We start from the raw sequence: 25,316 nt of genomic DNA on the forward strand, positions 1-25,316 counted from the left end.
CCATCTTAGACCTCCTAGCAACAAATAGATCGGAACTTAGCGGATGAGTTAACGTAGAGGAAGATACCAGAAACCAATGTGAACATAAAACTGTGATAGCAACTATGCCTGAGAATATTAAAAGACACGTAATGAATCGTACGAAACTATTTTCTCTTATCAAGGGTGACAGGATACAAGCTGCAGAGTATCTGAGTAGTCAATATTAGTTATTCAGTGCTAAGGGAGAATATGTGGAGCATAAATGGGAAAAATTCAAAAGCGTCGTTCAATACGTCTTAGACAAGTATGTTCGGAGCAAGGTCTTAAGGGATGAGAAAAACCGACCGTAGTTACGAAATTGCTACGTAAACAAAGAGAGAGCTTGGTCACAGATGTAAGAGGAGTCAAAACGCAGCTGCCAAACAAAATATGAATTAAGTGAAAATGAGCGTAAGGAGATTAATGAGGGAAGCGTTCAATGACTTTGAAAATAAAATTTTGTGAACAGACTTGACTAAAAACCCTAGAAGAATTTAGTCTTACGTAAAATCAGTAAGGGTTTCGAGAGCACCCAATCAGTCATGAGTGACAAGACTGGTACGGAAATTAAAGATATCCGAGAGAAGACAGAAGCACTCAATTCGATCTTCTGGAAAATCGTAAAATGGTCCCTCGCTTCAATCATCGTATGAACATCTAAACGGCTGATACTGAGATAACCGACCGCGGGAGGGAAAAGCAACTAGAATCGCTTAGTAGTGGAAAGGCTTCAGCATCAGAGGAGATTCCTGTAAGATCCTACGAAGATCATGCGGAAGAAGTTTTGCTTCTCTTCTAGCAGCAGTTTATCGTAGATCGCTGGAGCACCGAAGAGTGACTCGTAACTTGTAAAAAGTGCAGGTCATTATCGTTTTCAAGAAGATTCGTAGGACAAATGCACACAATTGTAGACCTGTATCGTTGGCGTCAATCTGTTGTAGAATTAGGGAACATGTTTTATGCTCAAGAATTATCACGCTTCTGGAAAAAGAAAAATTCCTGCATAAAAGTCACAATGGATACCTGAAATAGAGATCTTGTGCAACCCAGCATGCTCTGCTCCTCCATGAGATACATAGCGCTGTAGGTACCGGCGCTTAGGATGATGCCATGTTCCTTGACTTCAGGAAGGCTTTTGACACCGTCCTGCACTGCCTTCTAGTGGAAAATATACGAGCTTACTGAGTATTGGATCGGATAGGTGATAGATTCAAGACTTCTTTGCAGATAGAACTCAACACGTTGCTCTTAACGAAATAAAGTCAAGAGACGTAAATGTAGTTTCCAGAGTACTGCAAGAAAGCGCGAAACGGCCGTTACTGTTTAAAATGTACTTAAATGAAGTAGAAAGCGTGAGAAGCTCCTTAAGACTGTTTGGAGATGATGAGATTCCTATAAGAAAGCTGCAACGGCACGAAACAGTAACAGTTTGCAGAAGACCTACCGATGCCTTATGTATGGTTCAGTCTCTGGCAGTTGACCTTGAACGTAAATAAATGTAACATATTGCGCAGTATTGGAAAAAGAAATCCACTACTGTACAACTACACTAATGACGACAAACTGCTGGAAACTGTATTTACCGTAAAATATCTAGGAGTATCTAATCAGACCATCCTTAAGTTGAATGACCACATAAAACAAGAAGTGGAAAAATTAGGTGCCAGGCAGAAATTCATAGAATGAGTCTTAAGGAAATGCAAGTCATTCAAGAAGGAGGTGCCTTATTAGGCGCTTGTTTCACCGATTCTTGAGTTCTGTTCATCAATATCGGATCCTTACGAGGTATAATTGATAGAAGAGGTAGAAAATGTCCAAAGAAGAGCGGCACGTTACGTCAAGGGATTGTGTGTCGACGCGAGAGGTACAGATATGCTTAGCAAACTCCAGCGGCAGATGGTGCAAAAGAGGCGTTGTGCATCACGGAGAAGTTAACTATTGAAGTTTCAAGATTTTACTTTCCGGGAAGAATCGCACAACGTATTATTTCCTACCACATACATCTCGCGAAATGACCACGACTGGAAAAATCGAGAAATAAGAGCCAATTCAGAAGCTTAGCAAAAATCATTCCTTCCACGAAGCTTTCGCGAATGGAAAGGGAAACGGGGATTGAGTTAGTGATACCAGAAGTGCCCTCCAGCAGACACTGTCAGGTGGCTTGCAGGATACTGACGCAGATTTCGTACATTACAATTAGAAGCATATTTGAGAACATTTCTTAATTGGGTTATAAACGTCCCGGCACCAGTGAGGATTACAGCCTGAACATACAAGAGCATGCTGAAAAGTAATGCTTCCGATTTTTATGTGAAAACTTTTCCGGATATTTTAATGAAACGAACGTTATTAACATTTTATGTCTTTATTCTTCATGCCCACATATTTGCAACCCTCTGCTGCTAGAGGATTCCGAATCGTAGCATGTAGCATGGCGATGTGTAGCGTAACTATGTCGGTGCGTGAGAAATAGCGTACTGTAATGGATTTTAGAGTTCTAATAGTTCGCCCACACATTGAGCATCCTCTCCTTCGGCATGGCGGTGCCAGACCATACACAACAACTGCGACGCCTGCAACATTCCGCCACCTTGGTTTCAGTGTCACCGATCATTCTCCATACATCCCGATTTGGCCCATCCGTTTCCTAAACTTAAAAAGCAACTTAGAGGATTTCACTTCGGTACTTATGAAGGGGTGTAGGCAGAGGTCTGGCTGTAGCTCCGTCATTAAAATCATCCGTTCGTCTCCCTGGTGGCTATCTTGAGAAATAAATATGTAGACATGAAAAATAAATATGTAGAATGTTCTCAACATTTCTTTACTTTGAAAAGCTTTAAGAGCTTTCAGGTAAGAAATTCACAAAATAAATTCGGAGACATTACTTTTCAGCACGACCTCATTATCTGAAGTGATCTTATAGGTATCTTTTTCATTATGCAGTTGCACTCGTCAGACTTGCTGCGATACTTGGGACTGAACTGCTTTCGTTGAAAGATGAAAATGTTTATTTTTAAACAAATCCCGGAATCAAAGAGAAGGGTGTCGTACATTTATTTTTCACCTCACTCACGCCAGAGAAAGCTACTTTAGTCGTAAACAGTGAAGAATAGCAGCCATCGACCGCCGGGACAGCGCCAGACCTCCTAAGGGCGTGACGCCAGCGGTAGTGTGGCCGTAAGTAGACACAAAACTCCTAGTTCCTAGCTGTAAGTCTTTGCGTTGGCCAAACTCTGAAAAAGACATACAACACTCTGAAAGTGTTGTTGTAACATTGCTGTATGTCAAGCTGCCAACTAATTATTAATTTCTAAATGTACCACTATACAAGTTACGGACACAGAATATTAGTCTACATGGATTCGATAAGCAGTCTTTCACGAGATTTAGTGCCTCTCAAGTGAGAGAACGAGAGTCTGTTTCACTGCCAAAAAATTTTTTTAAAGTTGTTTGAAATTTGATAACTGACTTTTATGTGCTTTCAAAAATGCAATCCATTTTTTTCTACCACGTCAGGTTTTCTCACAAAAAGGGAGTATTTTTGGGTATAATAACAAAATTTAAACAATTCATCACATTTTTTCCAATGTTATAAAATTTTATTTTATTTATAAATCATGTTCTGGGCTTCATTTCTGCTAGGTCTTTGAGTTAATAGAGGTGGAAGGTAATTTATGCAGTTGCTAATAAAGAAGTAAAAGTGTGAAAACGCTGCAAATGCCAACAACGTAAATTCATAAGTTCTTATAATAACGCTTTCGCATTCTTTCGAAGCTCCTTTTATTGCTTTTCCGCCTGTGGACTCGTTGAGGATCATCTCTTTTTATCATCCAGCAGTAGTCCGCCATCATGTTCACGTTCCATCTTCCTTTATATCTTCTTTCCATTTCTTTGATGTCTTGGTGGATCATTCGCCCTGCTCTTCGCTTACATCACCAAGGTTTGCAGGGAAATAGTCAAGATTTGAATGGAGAAAATGAACTTTAATGCTCATGTTACAGCTTAGCTTCTTAAAGTCATCGAGCATGTCTGTGACGATTGTCTTGTAGTTTGCATCTCTTGTTTCCTAGGAAACTGGTAACAACTAATTTAAAAGATTTCCACGCTGCCTTTTCTTTTGTTTCGATTTTGTCCACAAAGTAGGGATCTGTCATTAGTTTTCTAATGTCTGGTCCGACAAAGATTCCTTCTTTTAGCTTTGCCTCGGATAAATCAGGAAACTGTCCACAAAGATATCTGAAACACTCACCTTCCTTTGGAAATGCCTTAACAAATTGTTTCATCAGCCCCAACTTAATGTGAAGTGGTTTTGTAATTCACAAGACTTTTCCTCTCAACATTTTTAACCCCTAACTGTAACATTTTTCTCAAGGGCCGACTTTTTTTTAATGTAGTATTGCTTTCTGTCTCTACTGTCCCATTCACAGAGAAAGCAAGAGAACTTTGTATAGCCACTTTGTTGACCAAGCAGCATTGAAATCACTTATATATCACCACATAGTGTCCATTTGTGGTCTGAATAGCAGAGTTTACTTAAAACAAGTTCAAAGTTTTCGTAACATTCTTTTAAGTGAACCGGGTGTCCAAGTGATATAGAAGCATACTTATTGCCATTGTGTAGAACTACTGCTTTAAAAGTACTTTTTGAAAAATCAATAAAAAGTCTCCACTCATCAGGAGCATATTCTGTTTTGAAACGTGTCATAAATCCAAGAACATCACTGCAAAACACCAGGTCACCTTCTTGAGAGAAGGAAGATACAAGCCAGCCGCGGTAGCCGAGCGGTTCTAGGCGCTTCAGTCCGGAACCGCGCGACTGCTATGGTCGCAGGTTCGAATCTTGCCTCGGGCATGGATGTGTGTGATGTCCTTAGGTTAGTTAGGTTTAAGTCGTTATAAGTTCTAGGGTACTGATGACCTCAGATGTTAAGCCCCATAGTGCTCAGAGCCATTTGAACCATTTGAAAGATACAAACTCTTTTTTCCCTCGATCGATACCAAGAAAAGGATGTACCCGGAGCCAACAAATGGTTCAAATGGCTCTGAGCACTATACGACGTAACTTCTGAGGTCATCATTCCCCTAGAACTTAGAACTACTTAAATCTAACTGATCTAAGGACCAGAATGAGATTTTCACTCTGCAGCGGAGTGTGCGCTGATATGAAACTTCCTGGCAGATTAAAACTGTGTGCCCGACCGAGACTCGAACTCGGGACCTTTGCCTTTCGCGGGCAAGTGCTCTACCAACTGAGCTACCGAGGCACGACTCACGCCAGGTACTCACAGCTTTACTTCTGCCAGTACCTCGTCTCCTACCTTCCAAACTTTACAGAAGCTCTCCTGCGAACCTTGCAGTACTAGCACTCCTGAAAGAAAGGATATTGCGGAGACATGGCTTAGCCACAGCCTGGGGGATGTTTCCAGAATGAGATTTTCACTCTGCAGCGGAGTGTGCGCTGATATGAAACTTCCTGGCAGATTAAAACTGTGTGCCGGACCGAGACATCACACACATCCATGCCCGAGGAAGGATTACAACCTGCGACCGTAGGGGTCGCTCAGTTCGAGACTGTAGCGCCTAGAACCACTCAGCCACTCCGGCCGGCCTGGAGCCAACGTATCTTTATCTTTCAATATAGAGCCTAAAACCTCTGCCGATTCTTTAGAAAGACCTAAGTCTCTAACTAAATAATTCAGTTCAGATTGTGAGAAAATGAATTGGATCGGCTGTGCCAGAATTATAGCAATCTCTGTCTTCTTCACTATCACCTTGCTGAGCCAATGGCTCGTGATCATCTATATCATCCAAAGAATCTGGAGGAGAGGTTATTGGTACTTCAGGTCCATGAGGAACACTGCAAATGTCTGATTGAATGTTAGGGTAAGAAATATCCTTTTTGTTTTTCAAATTGAAACCGATTACGTTGCAAGAACAAAAATAGCAGTCGTCACTATGATTTTTGGGCTCGCTCCAAACCGTTGGTATTCCAAAACATAACGACTGCTTTTTACGTTGAAACCATTGCCTCAATTCTTCAAAACACACTGAACAAACTTTGGGTGGGGCCCAAGGCTTATCTTGATCGCCTAACTTTATACCAAAATAGGAGAAATATACTTTTTCAACCAAATCGGAAATGTTTCTTTTTAACGGTGTAGTTACCACAAATGTAGCAGAAGGAATCTGGCGAGTTTATACATCCTCAGTTAGTATTGTCCATTGTCCATAAAACAACTTCAGAACAAAAGAAAATAGTAACTACTTTAAAGCACTAGTAACAACACGTGAACAGCACAGGGTGAAGAGGTGCTGTGAAATGAAGGACAATAGCAGAAGCTCACTGCTTGGTGACGGCGGTGGAAGGGGCAGCGCGACGGACAGGCACTGACATGAAAATACTGCTGCTTTATCCTAATTATTCTTTAGTTTACGTATATCTAGTATAAGAGCCGCTAAATAACAGTTTATGGAGATCCTAAAGACCAAAATTCAAACTCATTAGAGTGCTGAAATATCGTAGAAAGCTAAAACTAGACAAGCAGTTTGTGAAATAACTGTATGTCATGGAATTTTTCACTATTTTTCCTGAAATCAGCGTTGAAAACACTAAAAATCACTTAATAAATCTGAAACAATTTTGATGTCGCAGACCTGTGTTATGAGTCTCATTTAAAGAATGTGGTACCAGAACTACTTGTATACAACTGAATTGCAACATATCGATACTGCATCGTTAGATTAAATTAGGTGCTACATTCTGAAGCACATTTACCGATTTAGAACGTTTTTGGAAGACACGATTAACAGCTGCGAACAGGTCGTTGAGTTAATAGAGTTGCAAGGTAATTTATGCAGTTGCTAATAACGAATTAAAAGTAAGAAAACGATATCGTCTTCCGTTACGCCTCAAATTCCTACAACATAAGAGAGGTAAATATTTAACAAGGCAAACATAAGGAGCTATCAAAAATTTTCCATCTGAGGGCGTTGCTACACCATGTATGCAACGTATTTCAACTCTGATGCGGGTGTATAAGCATGTAGACAGAGTATTAGTGTGGCATTTGTGTCTTTCTGAGGTGCATGCGATAAATGCGGAAACGTGACCTATGGCAACATGATTTCCAAATGCAGCCAAACAGGACCTACGTCCTATTATTCTTTTCTTGGCTGCCGAAGGACAAACACCGGTAGAAATCTATCGGAGAATGATGAATATGTGAGAGGCAACAAGTCCGTCGAAAATCGCCGTTGTGGAATGGTGCGTCAAGGGATGCTGTTGTTTCATAGTAGCGCATGTCCCAAAATCGCATATGTTGTAACGCAAGAATGGGACACACACCAGCACGCGCCCTATAGTCCTGACCTCTCCCCAAGCGGTTATCACTTTTTGGTCACATCAAAAAAGCCTTGAAGAGTCCAAGATTGCTGCTGGAAGAGGATTTGCAGCAGGCAGTTACAGAGTTATTCACGCTGCAGCACACGGTGTATCACCAAACGGATATCTTCATCCTGATACGTCGTTGGGATTATTGCCTCAATGGCCATGGCGATTTTTCCTGTCATACCGAATCTGGACTGTACGGTCTTCGAACGTGCACTTTTCTTATAGCTCTACATAGTTGAGCCGAAAAGCTAACTGTAATTTCTTAAACTCAGATTACTATTGCTTGTGATTATCAATGACAATTTCAATTTCTCTGAAACAATTCTACAGTTCCAACAGTGGGCAGTGAAGTATGTTGCGTGACAGCATTTACTTAGTTCCCTACCGTTGCATAAGCTGCTTCTTCGGTCCCAGACCAAGCTATTCCAATCAGAAGCACTTTTCTCGTGTACAAACAATTTCCAACGCTTTTAAAAAGATGGGTTACTCTGAGTAGGAATAGAAATAGCTTTAATATCATAAAGATGGCACAGAAAATTCGAAGTAAAGTTTTTTCTGTTTACAAATAGTGGAGAGTGTTATACTTGAAGAATTGTGTACCTAGTAACACATAATGTTGCTTTGTCGGTGTTTGAGTCTAGTGAAGATTTTAAGATCGCATGACGGTAAGCACACTAGAGACAGCCATAAGCAGTTTACGGCATTTTCTGCTGTTTGACGTGGGATTTCAGGATGTCTTTCGTGCGGAATTTGTAAATACACACATCAAAAAAAGTTTTCGATTACCTCGGTCCCGAGAGTTCCCGTACCTGTACAAAAAATTGGAACAGAGATAAACATAAACACAATTTCCGCCCTTCTTATTGCTCATGAATATCACACATTGCATGTTGTGCCACCATACAGTGAGACCTTCAGAGGTGGTGGTCCAGATTGCTCTACACACCGGTACCTGTAATATTCAGTACCACATCCTTTGGCACTGATGCATGCCTGTATTCGTCGTGGCATATTGTCCGTAAGTTCACCAAGGCGCTGTTGGTCCAGATTGTTCCACTCCTCAACGGTGATTCGGCGTAGATTACTCAGAGTATTTAGTGGGTCACGTCATCAATAAACAGCCCTTTTCAACCTATCCCAGGCTTGTTCGATAGAGTTCATGTCTGGAGAACATGCTGGCCACTCTAGTCGAACGATTTCGTTATGCTGAACGAACTCACTCACGAGATGTGCATGATGGGGGCGCAAATTGTCGTCCATGAAGACGAATGCCTCGCCAATATGCTGCCGATATGGTTGCACTGTCTGTTGGAGGATGGTATTCACGTATCGTACAGCCGTTACGGCGCCTTCCATGATCACCAATGGCGTACGTCGGCGCTACATAATGCCACCCGAAAACAGCAGGGAAACTCCATCTTGCTGCACTCGCTGAACAGTGTGTCAAGGGCGTTCAGCTTGACCGGGTTGCCTCCAAACACATCTCCGACGAATGTCAGGTTGAAGGCATATGCGACACTCGTCGGTGAAGAGAACGTGATGCCAATCCTGAGCGGTCCATTCGGCATGTTGTTGGGCCCATCTGTATCGCACTGCATGGTGTCGTGGTTGCAAAAATGGAACTCGCCATGGACGTCGGGAGTGAAGTTTCGCATCATGCAGCCTATTGCGCACAGTTAGAGCCGTAACACGGCTCGTGTCGCTGCACGAAAAGCATTATTCAGCGTAATGGCGTTGCTGTCAGGGTTTCTCCGAGCCATAATCCGCGGGTAGAGGTCATCCACTGCAGTAGTAGCCCTTGGGATACTATACGCTTCTGTGCTGTGAGTAACCCTTCAAGTTTCCACTTCACTATCACACCGGAATCCCTATACTTAGGGATGTTTAGGAGTGTAGAAACCTCGCGTACGTATGACACAAGTGACACCCAATCACCCAATCACCTGACCACGTATGAAGTCCGTGAATTCCGCGGAACGCCCCATTCTGCTCTCTCATGAGGTCACTAATATGGAGCACTTGGCAGTAGGTGGCAGTACAATGTACCTAATAAGAGAAACGTATGTTTTTGGGAGTGTCCGTATACTTTTGATCATGTAGTGTACCTTTTTGTAACACTTCTACGTAATTTTGTTACACTTACTAATTGTTGGGATGCTGTAGAGTAATAATATGACATATAAATCACTAAATGTATTATCGACAATATCTTCTCGACTGCAACACCTTTAAATTGATACAGATTATTTCTTGTTTGGTGAATGACCATGTCGATAGGGTTCATGTCTGGAGAACATGCTGGCCACTCTAGTCGAGCGATTTCGTTATCCTGAACGAACTCACTCACGTGATGTGCATGATGGGGGCGCAAATTGTCGTCCATGAAGACGAATGCCTCGCCAATATGCTGCCGATATGGTTGCACTATCTGTTGGAGGATGGTATTCACACATTGTACAGCCGTTAACGGTGCCTTCCATGACCACCAATGGCGTACGTCGGCCCTACATAATGCCACCCCAAAACAGCAGGGAAACTCCATCTTGCTGCACTCGCTGAACAGTGTGTCAAGGGCGATCAGCCTGACCGGGTTGCCTCCAACCACTCCTCTGGAGTAATTTTTGCAATTTCAGAACAAGACTGCGGAAAACCAAACGTGAATCCTGTTATTGAAAAGTAAAAAAAGAAAATATATTGAAGTAGTACTGGAAATCTCGCTAGAGGTGAGAGTCTGACATATGTGCCAAGATACAACACTCTCCCTCACTAATAAGGATGAGTCCCCGTCCGGCACAAATTTCCATTCCGAAGGAACATTGGATCGTTCTTCTTAACAGCATAGGCATTGCAATATCGTAGATACCAGTCGAGTCGGTAACACCGTTGTTCCTTGACCATTCAGAAGCATTTCAGAAGATAAGAGATTAGTGAGGACGCCGTTGAAAAAGGAAGGCAGTCCTCTTAACAACACCGAGACTAAATTCTGTACGACAGAGTTCAACTTCGCTACTAAGAGAAGAACCTGAGGTATCCGATGATGCGCTGTACACGTACAAACATTGATATACAGGGTGTTTCAAAAATGACCGGTATATTTGAAACGGCAATAAAAACTAAACGAGCAGCGATAGAAATACACCGTTTGTTGCAATATGCTTGGGACAACAGTACATTTTCAAGCGGACAAAATTTCGAAATTACAGTAGTTACAATTTTCAACAACAGATGGCGCTGCAAGTGATGTGAAAGATATAGAAGACAACGCAGTCTGTGGGCGCGCCATTCTGTACGTCGTCTTTCTGCTGTAAGCGTGTGCTGTTCACAACGTGCAAGTGTGCTGTGGACAACATGGTTTATTCCTTAGAACAGAGGATTTTTCTGGTGTTGGAATTCCACCGCCTAGAACACAGTGTTGTTGCAACAAGACGAAGTTTTCAACGGAGGTTTAATGTAACCAAAGGACCGAAAAGCGATACAATAAAGGATCTGTTTGACAAATTTCAACGGACTGGGAACGTGACGCATGAACGTGCTGGAAAGGTAGGGCGACCGCGTACGGCAACCACAGAGGGCAACGCGCAGCAGGTGATCCAACAGCGGCCTCGGGTTTCCGTTCGCCGTATTACAGCTGCGGTCCAAATGACGCCAACGTCCACGTATCGTCTCATGCGCCAGAGTTTACACCTCTATCCATACAAAATTCAAATGCGGCAACCCCTCAGCGCCGCTACCATTGCTGCACGAGAGACATTCGCTAACGATATAGTGCACAGGATTGATGACGGCGATATGCATGTCGGCAGCATTTGGTTTACTGACGAAGCTTATTTTTACCTGGATGGCTTCGTCAATAAACAGAACTGGCGCATATGGGGAACCGAAAAGCCCCATGTTGCAGTCCCATCGTCCCTGCATCCTCAAAAAGTATTGGTCTGGGCCGCCATTTCTTCCAAAGGAATCATTGGCCCATTTTTCAGATCCGAAACGATTACTGCATCACGCTATCTGGACATTCTTCGTGAATTTGTGGCGGTACAAACTGCCTTAGACGACACTGCGAACACCTCGTGGTTTATGCAAGATGGTGCCCGGCCACATCGCACGGCCGACGTCTTTAATTTCCTGAATGAATATTTCGATGATCGTGTGATTGCTTTGGGCTATCCGAAACATACAGGAGGCGGCGTGGATTGGCCTCCCTGTTCGCCAGACATGAACCCCTGTGACTTCTTTCTGTGGGGACACTTGAAAGACCAGGTGTACCGCCAGAATCCAGAAACAATTGAACAGCTGAAGCAGTACATCTCATCTGCATGTGAAGCCATTCCGCCAGACACGTTGTCAAAGGTTTCGGGTAATTTCATTCAGAGACTACGCCATATTATTGCTACGCATGGTGGATATGTGGAAAATATCGCACTATAGAGTTTCCCAGACCGCAGAGCCATCTGTTGTTGACAATTGTAACTACTGTAATTTCGAAAGTTTGTCTGCCTGAAAATGTACTGTTGTTCCAAGCATATTGCTACAAACGGTGTATTTCTATCGCTGCTCGTTTAGTTTGTATTGCCGTTTCAAATATACCGGTCATTTTTGAAACACCCTGTATTTATATATGGGTTTCTGAATGGCTTACCAGTGGCGGACCATAGAAGGGATACTTTCGGTTATATTTGACTTCCCAAAAATATATGTCATTTGACATTTATTGTACTCCACAACCTTTAGTCTATGTTCTTCATATTCGTCATTACGGAGATCATTTGGATTGACATTCATTGTAACATCACACTCCCTGCAGAAACCGCAGGTATCACTTCTTGGTTTTGGAAACGAATACGGGCTATCTTCCCTCAGGAGCTTATGGTAAGTTCTATACATTATTTGGAGTACCGTATTCCTTTCTTGGAGAAAATGATCTCTGAATGGTGTCAATAATTTTGCAAACTAAGGTCAGGCTTATCATAATATTTCCTTTCAGACTTGCCTTGACAATAATGCGATGGGTTGAAAGGAAACTGGTCCCAGTGAGAGTGGACTATGTCCCAAATTTCCGTTGCAGTTTTATACATTCTGTTGCTGTGTTGCCTTCTTTGGTCTTCTGCTGTAAGACGGTAACATTCAACGTCTTTCGAACTGTTTTCAAACGACTCTCGGTAACTTGCAAGATGCTTTGTAATAGGAATTTACGGACTACTGTCTTACTATTGTAGCATTTTAGGTGGTATATATAGATGGAACTGCGATTCCGACGGGACCTAGGTGCATTAGATGTTCTAGACGGTGCTTTCTTTTCACTTTAGCCTAGCATCAATGTATTTTATGTGTTCTCCTCACCTAGAGCCCAAAATCGTTCATGGATCCGTTCTTGATCCGTTGGGCATATTTTTAGACAGAATTCCTTTGCGCAACATTACTTAGTGACTGAAAATTTCTTAGAAAAGGCTTCTTACTGGTTTTCGGCGAAATATAGCACCGTACTAAAATTCTTTTCTTCTTCGCGGCCTCTTCGTTCCACCTTTCTTTCTGAATTTTATGTTTCATTTCAGTTAGGTGCTTCTCATAATCACACTCCGTATTGGATATCCTATCGCAATCACTTCCCATTTACAGTCACTGCTTACGTCCTATGGGATCTTGGCAAACGTTAATTCCAAGGTACAGAAATCCCGTCTCTGACAAATACGTCGCAGCACAGCGTACACGCACCACTGGTACGAGTGGCGAGGAATTTGTCTACTAACTGTTGCGCTCGAAGGAACGACGACTTGGAGCAGCACGGCCGTCAAATGTTTCCAGAGCGCTTTGCGTCTGTCGGAGAGAAGTAATAATTTGTGAGCACAAAGACTGGCTTGTACAGATGCAATTAACGCAGGAAACGGAAGAAAAGTCTTAAGGGACATTAAGTCGTTTTTTTCAGGGAACGCCTCATTACCTGCAGTGAACCCTGGACTCACGTTTCGGGCAGGTACACATCTCTGACAGTACTAGGTACCAGCTACGAGCCTACAAACGACAGCCCCGTAATTTACAAGATTTACGTGACCTATGCGTAGAAATCTAGTGTCATATCCCATCGAAGGCCCAGCAAGGACTTAGCGAATCCTTGACACGCAGAATCGCGGCTGTATTGCGTTCCAATACGTCACAATGTTTTGGCTCTCAGTGCGTATCATTTTTAAGTACTTTATAGTTGACCACATGACAAAAAACAACATCATAATATGGTGAAAAATTTATGTAATATTTGTATGCCGTGCTGACAAGATTTATTAGTGATGTACTTGTATGAACAGCGTCACCAGAAGGACAGCAAGCATATACACGAAAGACTTCGTAATGAGCAACAGGGTCCCAGTACAAGAAATACTGGGTACTTACAAGTGCACCGATATAATATGTGAATTATAACTATCTCCTTTATGTGTCCGCCCCCGGTAGCTGAGTGGTCAACGCGACGCAACGTCAATCCTAACGACCCGGGTTCGATTCCCGGCTGGGTCAGAGATTTTCTCTGCTCAGGGACTGAGTGTTGTGTTGCCCTCATCTTCATCATTTCATCCTCAAGTACGCGCGAGTCGCCGAAGTGGCGTCAAATAGAAAGACTTCCACCCTGGAACGGTCTACCCGACGGGAGGCCCTAGTTACACGACATGACCTTTAATTGAGACTATATATTTACCTTACGCCACTGAAGACGTCTCAATTAATTAAGACGGGACGCTTTTGGCGAAACGATATGTCCACTTGCTCATTTGTACGTAGACGGACATAATCTAAACATTGTTCACATAACAATTAGGATACTGTGTTGACGACACGACTCAATAGACACGCTGAAGTGTGCATGAAGTACTACGAAATGTATGAGACAATGTGTTTTATCTTGTCTAGCTAAATGATACTGCCTAATAGTATTAGATAAAAGCTGCAATCCTGCTTGAACAATAAAATGTACTAGTTGAGGAAAGCGCTTTAAAAGCTGAAAAAAGGCTAGAATCATACTTAGTATAGGAGGAACTAATCGAATCCTTCATTACAGTAATGCGTTATGTTTGTGCGACCGTGGAATTTAACACTTTGGCGAAATGTAGGTTGCGACGCGCATTTGTAACAAAATAAAACGGTCTACTGGATCGGGACCGGAAGGAGGAATCCGGTGTTTCGAAGGACTGCATAGCCAGGTGCACCGTCCTGTCACGCCTCTGGGATCAATACAATTCTTTAACTTTCTCTCAAATGTTTAAAGGCACAGAATAAAACTGCCTGAAACCCCTAAGAAAATTTCCTAGATTAGTGTAGGATACTAGATATGCAGGCGGGTAGTTATCACAGCAGATAAATAAAGCGTGTGGAGGAACTAGTGATAATTTGCAACTTTGAGACAATATAAGAATAATTGCTGAAGAAAACAAGTAATCGCCTAAAATATTTAATCTGTAATATTTTTCAGGCCATACGTAAAAATAAAATACCTACTGGTATATAATGACATACTAATTCGCGTCTTTATGCCGTTTAAAGGTGGAGCTCAGCGTTACAGCGTAGCTGCAGTACAGCTGTCTAAGACTGTGCCACACTAACAGCTCGTAGGCTGCAGAACCCACAGTAAATGAGCGAAGTTGCTCTCTAGGAAGCTGGTGACATCGCAGTGCAGGTGACGCAGCCCTGCGCTGCAGGCCCTCGCACTGCGTGCGAATTTGCGTATACACAGCGCATGAGCCGGCGGCGAGGCGAGAGGACCGAGCACTCCCCCTACCGCCGCTTCCCGACTTGAAGTGGACGGCCCACCCCGCCCGCGCTCCGCCGTCTCGACACCCTCATTCGGCGCCTACGACCTCTCCGCGTCTTCTCGCGCCCACATCACTCTAACGTTTTGCATTACTGGGTCTCTTGGGGCCTGCGTACTCCTACACTGTGAGAAAGAGTAGCTCGCTGACGGTGAAAGGTAATTTTCCAGAGCAATTTTTGATGTTGCCGACCACCGGCCATTCGTTCACACCTGAATTTGACCAAAATCGATGTGCTTAGCTGACAGCAATTAATACGAACATCTTCTCCATATACAGGGTGTTACATAAAGGTACGGCCAAACATTCAGGAAACATTCCTCACACACAAATAAGGTGTTATGTGGACATGTGTCCGGAAACGCTTAATTTCCATGTTAGAGCTCAATTTAGCTTCGTCAGTATGTACTGTACTTCCTCGATTCACCGCCAGTTGGCCCAATTGTAGGAAGGTAATGTTGATTTTTGTGCTTGTCCTGACATGCGACTCATTGCTCTACAGTACTAGCATCAAGCACATCAGTACGTAGCATCAACAGGTTAGTGTTCATCACGAACGTGGTTTTGCAGTCAGTGCAATATTTACAAATGCGGAATTGGCAGATGCCCATTTGATGTATGGATTAACACGAGGCAATAGCCGTGGCACGGTACGTTTGTATCGAGACAGATTTCCAGAACGAAGGTGTCCCGACAGGAAGACGTTCGAAGCAATTGATCGGTGTCTTAGGGAGCACGGAACATTCCAGCCTATGACTCGCGACTGGGGAAGACCTAGAACGACGAGGACACCTGCAATGGACGAGGCAATTCTTCGTGCAGTTGACGATAACCCTAATGTCAACATCGGAGAAGTTGCTGCTGTACAAGATAACGTTGACCACGTCACTGTATGGAGAGTCCTACGGGAGAGCCAGTTGTTTCCGTACCATGTACAGCGTGTGCAGGCACTATCAGCAGCTGATTGGCCTCCACGGGTACACTTCTGCGAATAGTTCATGCAACAATGTGTCAATCTCATTTCAGTGCAAATGAGGCTTCATTCCAACGTGTTCAAATTGTAAATTTTCACAATCAACATGTGTGGGCTGACGATAATCCGCACGCAATTGTGTAATCACGTCACCAACACAGGTTTTCTGTGAACGTTTGGGCAGGCATTGTTGGTGATGTCTTGATTGGGCCCCATGTTCTTCCACCTACGCTCAATGGAGCACGTTATCATGATTTCATACGGGATACTCTATCTGTGCTGCTGGAACATGTGCCTTTACAAGTACGACACAACATGTGGTTCATGCACGATGAAGCTCCTGCACATTTCAGTCGAAGTGTTCGTACGCTTCTCAACAACAGATTCGGTGGCTGATGGATTGGTAGAGGCGGACCAATTCCATGGCCTCCACGCTCTCCTGACCTCAACCCTCTTGACTTTCATTTATGGGAGCATTTGAATGCTCTTGTCTACGGAACCCCGGTACCAAATGTAAAGACTCTTCGTGCTCGTATTGTGGACGGCTGTGATACAATACGCCATCCTCCAGGGCTACATCAGAGCATCAGGGATTCCATGCGACGGAGGGTGGATGCATGTATCCTCGCTAACGGAGGACATTTTGAACATTTCCTGTAACAAAGTGTTTGAAGTCACGCTGGTACGTTCTGTTACTGTGTTTCCATTCCATGATTAATGTGATTTGAAGAGAAGTAATAAAATGAGCTCTAACATGGAAAGCGTTTCCCGACACATGTCCACATAACATATTTTCTTTCTTTGTGTATGAGGAATGTTTCCTGAAAGTTTGGCCGTACCTTTTTGTAACACCCTGCATGAGGTTAATCGTGAAGTTTTAGACGCCACATAGAAAAATCGAGCTGCGACTATGTACTTTGGCGATAGTGTTAGTACATACGTGTATTCAGCACTCAGGCTGTGGCATTTTTCCCCACGATGGATAATTTCTATATCTACATAAGTACTCTACCATTCAAACTCATTTTCTTGATATAGAGAACGTACAAGATTTTGATTACAGAGATCTGAAATTTTGGAGTTCAGAAGACGTGCTAAACCGAAAATCAGCTCTTAATCTATCGGTATATGCCAGCCACAAAATGGAATCTTCATCTGAGAAAAGACAAACAAGTCACAGAGCACCAGAACAGCAGAATAAGGGGAGTGAAGCAAAATTTGATAGGGCAAAGAACAGCATGTGTGATGTCCTGTGCTGTTGTGGCGAGACTTGTTGGTGGAGCAAGAAAGTTGGAAAGTTGTGTAAGGACTATGGGACGAAACTGCTGAGGTCATCGTTCCATAGGCTCACGCACTGCTTAATCTAAGTTAAACTAACTAACGTTAAGGACAATACAAACACCCATGCCCAAGGGAGGACTCGAACCTCCGACGGGGGGAACTGCGTGAACCGTGCAAGATGCCTGAGACCACACGGCTATCCCGCGCGGCCCGTAGAGACGGAAACACCCGACTGAACAGCTTCCAACGACGCTCCGCCTTGACAACCTCCTGCAACCCTGGCACGAGATTTCAGTTGTATGATCCTGTGACAATTTGCTCCCTACGAGTACTGTATGTTAGCACCAAATCACTGGAGTCCTTCACTCACAAGGAACACCATGAGTGGGGGGTCGCAAATCCAGTTTTAGTATGCCTCATCAGGAAGTGATCCGTTGACAATTATGACAAAATAAAGATTAGTTGCAAATGACTCACCATGTCTATCAGGAGGCCGTCAGAAAAATGAGAGTCCAGGAAATGCAGAGATCAACCTTGTATGGGATGTATGTTTTACACTTCTCAAAATGTACATCACCGACATTCAAGAAATGTTGATAACTAACCATTGTCTCGCACTGTGAGCATCGAATGAAAAATGGCACATCACTGTGATTGCAAGGGTTCACACCATCAAAATCGAAGGCCAACTCCTTCGCAGTTACAAATCGTGCAGGACATTGAGTTAGGCATTCACTCTTAATAAATGCATATAGAATCATTTTGACGTAAAGGGATGTTGAGAACTGATGGAATGTGGTGGTTTGCAACCTAATGCGAAACTGTCTGTCGTGGAGCTTATTGTGAAACTGGCTGTCCTTTAAGGCGTAGCTGCAGACAGGGAATAATATAATTTTTCTTATGCGTTACAGTGTCATATTGCTTTCCATATGTTTTTTTATTACTATGCTGCGGATGATCTCCCCTGAATGTAATTATATTTAGTACCCGTTCCTTAGACATTATCTGTGGTCCCTGTCGGCCAAGGATTATGACCTATATGGCTCGACACCTTCATCAGCATCACTTTCACTTGTTAAGCACGTATCGTCATCATTGTACTCCTCACGTACATTGTGTGCACAGCGGAGCGTATACGACACCACATATTCCACTGACTCATCTTGCAGATATGCTAATATTTCATCTGCCACTTCTCTCTCAATCTGAGAAATTCCTTGAGTTCCTTTCTGATAAAATGTCAACTTCAGCAACTGTTCTTGGAGATATTAAGCAATGTTTGCTTTGTTTATCGTTGCCAGTACTCTGTTTTGTATCAACACCACTGGTACTGTAGCATTGGTGTGAGTTACTCGTCGACTAAGCATTTCAGCTACTCTCAGTAGCCTTATGCTGTTCTGCTAATACCAGCCAGTATTATGGTTGCATGGTAGGCAACATGCGGAGCGTCGAATTCCGTAAACATTATTGGTCTTTTGCGAACTCTCACTCAAGGGCTTTATTTTCAGTATCACATTGCCAGATAACGGTTGGACCTTCGCTTTTCTTGGCGGTGGTGCCCCCCGTGTTACCACGGCTGGTTTTGTTCGTTTGTCTCGATGTCGTAGTAAAGTAACAAGCATTCGTTCGTTGTGAGCAGGCGGCTAATGATGTTATCTGGATAGCTCTGACACAACTGCAGAATTTTCGATGCTAATTCAGCTTTTGCAATGGGTGTGAGAAGTCGTGGAATGCAGTGGGAGGTGACTTGTGCAGTTCAAAATGTCAGCGTTTTTCCCCTTCAAATGGTGGAAACAAATTAACATGCGGTACTCCAGTTGAATTGCGCTATTTTGTTTTGGCTCCGCCTGCGATTTCAATGTCTAACAAGACTACGGAAATGCACCAGCAAACAAACAAAAAATTTGTGATGGATCTTTATTTTTTCGTGGTTATAATTAAAGGTACATGACTCAACCTAATTGTTCCGGGCCACGCGTAGCGAAAAATATCGACGCAGAGGCATGGTCACAAAAATTCACTATGATTTACAGGCGAAAGTATTTGTCCATATTGCGCCACAGTACTGTTTCCGTCAGCCGGAGTAACGACAAAAAGTTCTATAAAAACCACCCTAGAGCAGACATAGAGTAGGGTCATAACCTTCAACTGATAATATTTCTTCTGAGACTGAGAAAACGAATAGTGAAACAGCACTCAGGCAAACGAGGTAAAAACAAATCTAAAGAAGGCACTGGTTGTAGCACAAACTTCGAGAAAAAACTGGCAACAAGATCGAGCGAAGCATTAATATACATGACGAATTATAAAACAATGGATTATATTTAAGATGTAAGTTATCAATGTCGCAAACAGCACTTTTGAGTTAAAAGATAAACGTATATATAAACCTGCATTCAAAGTGAAGTGATAAATCCCACGAACGAAATAAAGTTGTGCAACACAAATGGAGATCTGAAGAATAAAATGAAATAAAATATCAAAATTAACAGTTACAGGAAAATATTCACAAAGGAATGTATTCAAAAGGGGGAAGGAAGTATGAAAATAAGAAACGCAAGAAAGACTACACGTAAGTTCTTTAATACTTGAATATCAAGACAGAACAATAAAAGCGAGTACGGAAATCGACATGACATGAATGATAACGAGGCATATAATCTAAGGTGAAAAATTAATTTCCAAGAACTGTACTCTAAGCAGGTTTTAAGGAAGGCGAGGTACAGAAGGATGATCTTGTACAACCGACAATGGTAGCCGAATTTGAACAAGCAGTCAATGAGTTGACGCCAAAAGAAGTTCCTTGCTGGACGCGTTCTTATAATCAGTGGCCGAAAAAATAAGAACCTAGGATCACTGATGCCGGCTCAAAATCGTTGGTTGTCTAAGACACTAGAAGAACTGGAGAACAGCTAACGTGAAGTTGACGTCCTCATTTACTAATGTCAGAGAGGGCAGTAGATTTGTTCTGAATGTGGGCTATTCTAACTGACTGAAAAGACGAAGACAAAACGGGCGAAAAATAGAAATGATGATGAAGTTTAGGTTATAATTTTTTGCCATATATTGTCACAGTTAACCAAGCCTGCTACTATCACTTTTATGTTTGCTGCAGTAGGCCACCATTACCGTGACAATACTCATCTGTCTGCGTTACATTTTGATGTGCATCGAAGAGATTCCGTCATCAACGCTTTGTTTAGAAAAAGAACGAAGATTAGAATTTAGTGTTCCGTCAAATCGAGGAAATAACAGACTGTGCATTGTTTGCGTAACAAAATTTTAGTCGACGGTTTTCAGCTACATTATAAAGCGTTCCAAAACCGTTTTGTAGTCGTTGGAGATCCCTTTCAAGGCAAATAACGAAACTGCTTTACATAATCCTTTCTCTGCTGTTTTACGACACTCTTCAACGTACTTATTACACCCATGCTTTATTCATACTTGGCAATTGTGGAGGCCGACGTTCATGAAATACCTCTTCGATCTATCCACCCGTCAAACTAGGAGAGTTATTGGGAAACTATAGTGACGGCACAGAGTTAACTGGGCCTAACAGAATGGTTACGTTCAACTAACCAATTGTCTTAACTTTCAATATTCGCATCCACTATAGTTTGTTAAATTTTGGTATGATTTCACTGACTCATCCTATATATGGACGCTCAATTAATTAATGAACATGTGTTGTGCACCATTTCCATTCGTGACAGCACTTACATTCTCGATCGCTTCAAAGACGTCAGCCAAATATGTAGTTACGTGAAAAAGCTTTCTAAGACTAATACATCGTGTCTTTCCCGTTCGTGGCTTTCCACCAACTCTCCAAGGACTGAATTCTATTTCCTGTTACATGTATTTTGACGTCACTCTAGTAGCAGTCGTAATTATATTGAGCAAATAGATCTGGAACGCAATCAACGCCCTAGTCCATACCCATCTTGCACAATTCGGTTCAAATCTGGGGTTTGAGCTTCCTGTTCAGGTCCTCTGCTTAATATTCTTCGGACAACGATGGAATGGTGATTGTTTATTGAATCGGAAGGTTAGCTTTATGACATATGAAAGGTACCTTATACTCTCCGATTTGTAACATGATATTCAAAAATGGTTCAAATGGCTCTGAGCACTATGGGACTTAACATCTGTGGTCATCACTCCCCTAGAACTTAGAACTACTTAAACCTAACTAACCTAAGGACATCACACACATCCATGCCAGAGGCAGGATTCGAACCTGCGGCCGTAGCAGTCCCGCGGTTCCGGACTGAGCGCCTGAACCGCTAGACCACCGCGGCCGGCTGTAACATGATATTAAATTTAGACAGCTTAATGATATTTCTGTGTACCATTCGGCATACAGCGTATCCTCCTCAGTTCACGCACTACGAATAACTATACGATCTATACCACCTACTTCGTAGATATCATCAGTATCAGTAATACTACCGAGCCAGGTAGCGCAGTGGTTAGCACACTGGACTCGCATTCGGGAGGACGACAGTTCAAACCAGGGTCCTGCCATCCTGTTTTAGGATGTCCGTGATTTCCCTATGTCACTTTAGGCAAATTCCGGGATGGTTCCTTTGAAAGGGTACGGCCGACTTCCTGTCCGTCCACCCCTAACGCGATGGGATCGATGACCTCGCTGTTTGGTACCCTCCCCCAAACCAACCAACCAACTAGTGATACTACTATAACTCCAGCGCTGAAAAATCGTCATCCAAACGGGTTGTCATTGAAAATGTGGAGATCAGTGTCACCGCAAATGTCAACTGTTTATCATGTAGACCCTACTACAGCAAGGAGGAAAAAGATTAGTTGCACATATTGATATATAGTCCGTTCAAAAAATGGTTCAAATGGCTCTGAGCACTATGGGACTTAACATCTATGGTCATCAGTCCCCTAGAACTTTGAACTACTTAAACCTAACTAACCTAAGGACATCACACACATCCATGCCAGAGGCAGGATTCGAACCTGCGGCCGTAGCAGTCCCGCGGTTCCGGACTGAGCGCCTGAACCGCTAGACCACCGCGGCCGGCTGTAACATGATATTAAATTTAGACAGCTTAATGATATTTCTGTGTACCATTCGGCATACAGCGTATCCTCCTCAGTTCACGCACTACGAATAACTATACGATCTATACCACCTACTTCGTAGATATCATCAGTATCAGTAATACTACCGAGCCAGGTAGCGCAGTGGTTAGCACACTGGACTCGCATTCGGGAGGACGACAGTTCAAACCAGGGTCCTGCCATCCTGTTTTAGGATGTCCGTGATTTCCCTATGTCACTTTAGGCAAATTCCGGGATGGTTCCTTTGAAAGGGTACGGCCGACTTCCTGTCCGTCCACCCCTAACGCGATGGGATCGATGACCTCGCTGTTTGGTACCCTCCCCCAAACCAACCAACCAACTAGTGATACTACTATAACTCCAGCGCTGAAAAATCGTCATCCAAACGGGTTGTCATTGAAAATGTGGAGATCAGTGTCACCGCAAATGTCAACTGTTTATCATGTAGACCCTACTACAGCAAGGAGGAAAAAGATTAGTTGCACATATTGATATATAGTCCGTTCAAAAAATGGTTCAAATGGCTCTGAGCACTATGGGACTTAACATCTATGGTCATCAGTCCCCTAGAACTTAGAACTACTTAAACCTAACTAACCTAAGGATATCACACAACACCCAGTCATCACGAGGCAGAGAAAATCCCCGACCCCGCCGGGATTCGAACCCGGGAACCCGAGTGTGACACGCGAGAACCCTACCGCACGACCACGAGGTGCGGACATATAGTACGTATCAAGCGGTAATGTGTCCTATAAATGTGACCAATTTCAGTTATTGTCGACGTTCCTATTAGATTTCAGAAAAGACTAGACTATTAACTCACCACTGTTAAGCTGGAGTGAAATAGATGGCCGGCCGCAGTGGCCGAGCGCTTCTAGGCGCTTCAGTCCGGAACCGCGCGACCGTTACGGTCGCAGGTTCGAATCCTGCCAAGGGCATGGATGTGTGTAATGTCATTAGATTAGTTAGGTTTAAGTAGTTCAAAGTTCTATGGGACTGATAACCTCAGATGTTAAGTCCCATAGTGCTCAGAGCCATTTGAACCATTTGAAAGAGATGTCCCTCAATAGTTGCAATTTGCGACATTCTCTCTCAAGGAATTCACTGCTACTTAATAGAGCTTTTCTGTACATTCTTCACCGTGACGTTGTTTAGTAATATGTGTAATCCATTTTCATAATAATTACATTTTGAGTAACAACTTCTTTACTTCAGCATAAGAGCGTAACAGTTTCTTTGAATCAATAAAACTACTCGTCAAACTACTTTTCCTTCCATATGCCCCCATTTTACATGTCAGGACGCTGCTGTACCATCTTCAGTGTCCTAATAAATGACCTATTAGTGAACTATATCCTTTCTCTAACATCTCACTTAACTTATTATTTCTCTTTTCCGCTTCTCAACACATCTTTATTGATTGATTTTACAGTACCAGATTTTCTTAGAGTGCGAGATTGGATTCATATTTTGTAAGTCTTATATTATTTTTACCATCTTCTATAAGTTTCGAACTCTGCGATCCATGTGATGCTGCTTTTCGAATTTAGGTTCTGATGTAGTGCTTTTTAATGTCAACAGGAATACTTATGGATATATCTTCATCTTGATTTGGCATGTCTTATTGTTGCTTTAGCAACCTTGCTTTTTTTATGAAATGTGGTAACAGAACACTTTCATGTCAGCTAAATTTACATCTCTTACTCAAACATTTCAATCTTCTGCTCCGTCTATAGAATCTCTTACAACTTTAGACAAAAAATGCCGGAAAAAATATGCAACACTCTCAGGTATTAAGCTCGGATTGGCACCATGCTATATACACTGAAGCGGCAAAGAAACTGGTATAGGCACACTTATTAAAATACAGAGAGACGTAAACAGGCAGAATACGGCACTGCGGTCGGCAACGCCTATATAAGACAACAAGTGTCTGATGCAGTTGTTAGATCGGTTACTGCTGCTACAACGGCAGGTTATCAGGATTTAAGTGACTTTGAACGTGGTGTTATAGTCAGCGCACGAGCGATGGGACACAGCATCTCCGAGGTATCGATGAAATAGGCATTTTCCCATATGACCTTTTCACAAGTGTACCGTGAATATCAGGAATCGGGTAAAACATAAAATTTCCGATATCTCTAAGGCTAGAAAAAGGTCCTGCAAGAACGAGACTAACGGTGACTAATGAGAATCGTTCAACATGACAGTAGTGCAACCCATCCGCAAATTGCCGCATATTTCAATGCTGGGCCATCAACAAGTGTCAGTGTGCGAACCATTCAACGAAAACATTATCGATATGGACTTTCGGAGCCGAAAGTCCACTCTTGTACCGTTGATGACTGGACGACAAAAACTTTTACGCCTCACCTGGGCCCGTCAACAGGGAGATTGGACTGTTGGTGACTGGAAACATGTTGCCTGGTCGGACGAGTCTCGTTTCAAATTGTATCGAGAGGATGGATGTGTATGGATATGGAGACAATCTCATAAATCCATAGACCCTGAATTTCAGCAGGGGACTTCTCAAGCTGGTGGAGGCTCTGTAATAGTGTCGGACTTGTGCAGTTGGAGTGATATGGGACCCCTGATACGTCTTGATACAACACTGACAGATAACACGTACGTAAGCAACTTGTCTGATCACCTACATCCATTCATGCCTATTGTGCATTCCGACGGCTAGAGCAATTCCAGCAGGACAATTAGACACCCAACTCCTGCAGAATTGCTACAGAGTGGCTCCAGGATCACTGCTTTGAGTTTA

General features: G+C 42.9%; 1 protein-coding gene and 1 non-coding gene across 2 annotated transcripts in view; one reads left to right on the forward strand and one right to left on the reverse strand.

The window, feature by feature from the left end:
* LOC126469549 (uncharacterized) overlaps nucleotides 1-25,316 on the forward strand; it is a 444,554-nt gene that overhangs the window by 391,767 nt on the left and 27,471 nt on the right. The gene's annotated exons all lie outside the window — the stretch shown is intronic.
* Nucleotides 5,211-5,285, reverse strand: Trnas-cga (transfer RNA serine (anticodon CGA)). Its single transcript has one exon. It is a non-coding gene; the product is annotated as a tRNA-Ser (tRNA).

This window comes from Schistocerca serialis, chromosome 3 (assembly GCF_023864345.2).
Source record: "Schistocerca serialis cubense isolate TAMUIC-IGC-003099 chromosome 3, iqSchSeri2.2, whole genome shotgun sequence".
Lineage (NCBI taxonomy): Eukaryota > Metazoa > Arthropoda > Insecta > Orthoptera > Acrididae > Schistocerca > Schistocerca serialis.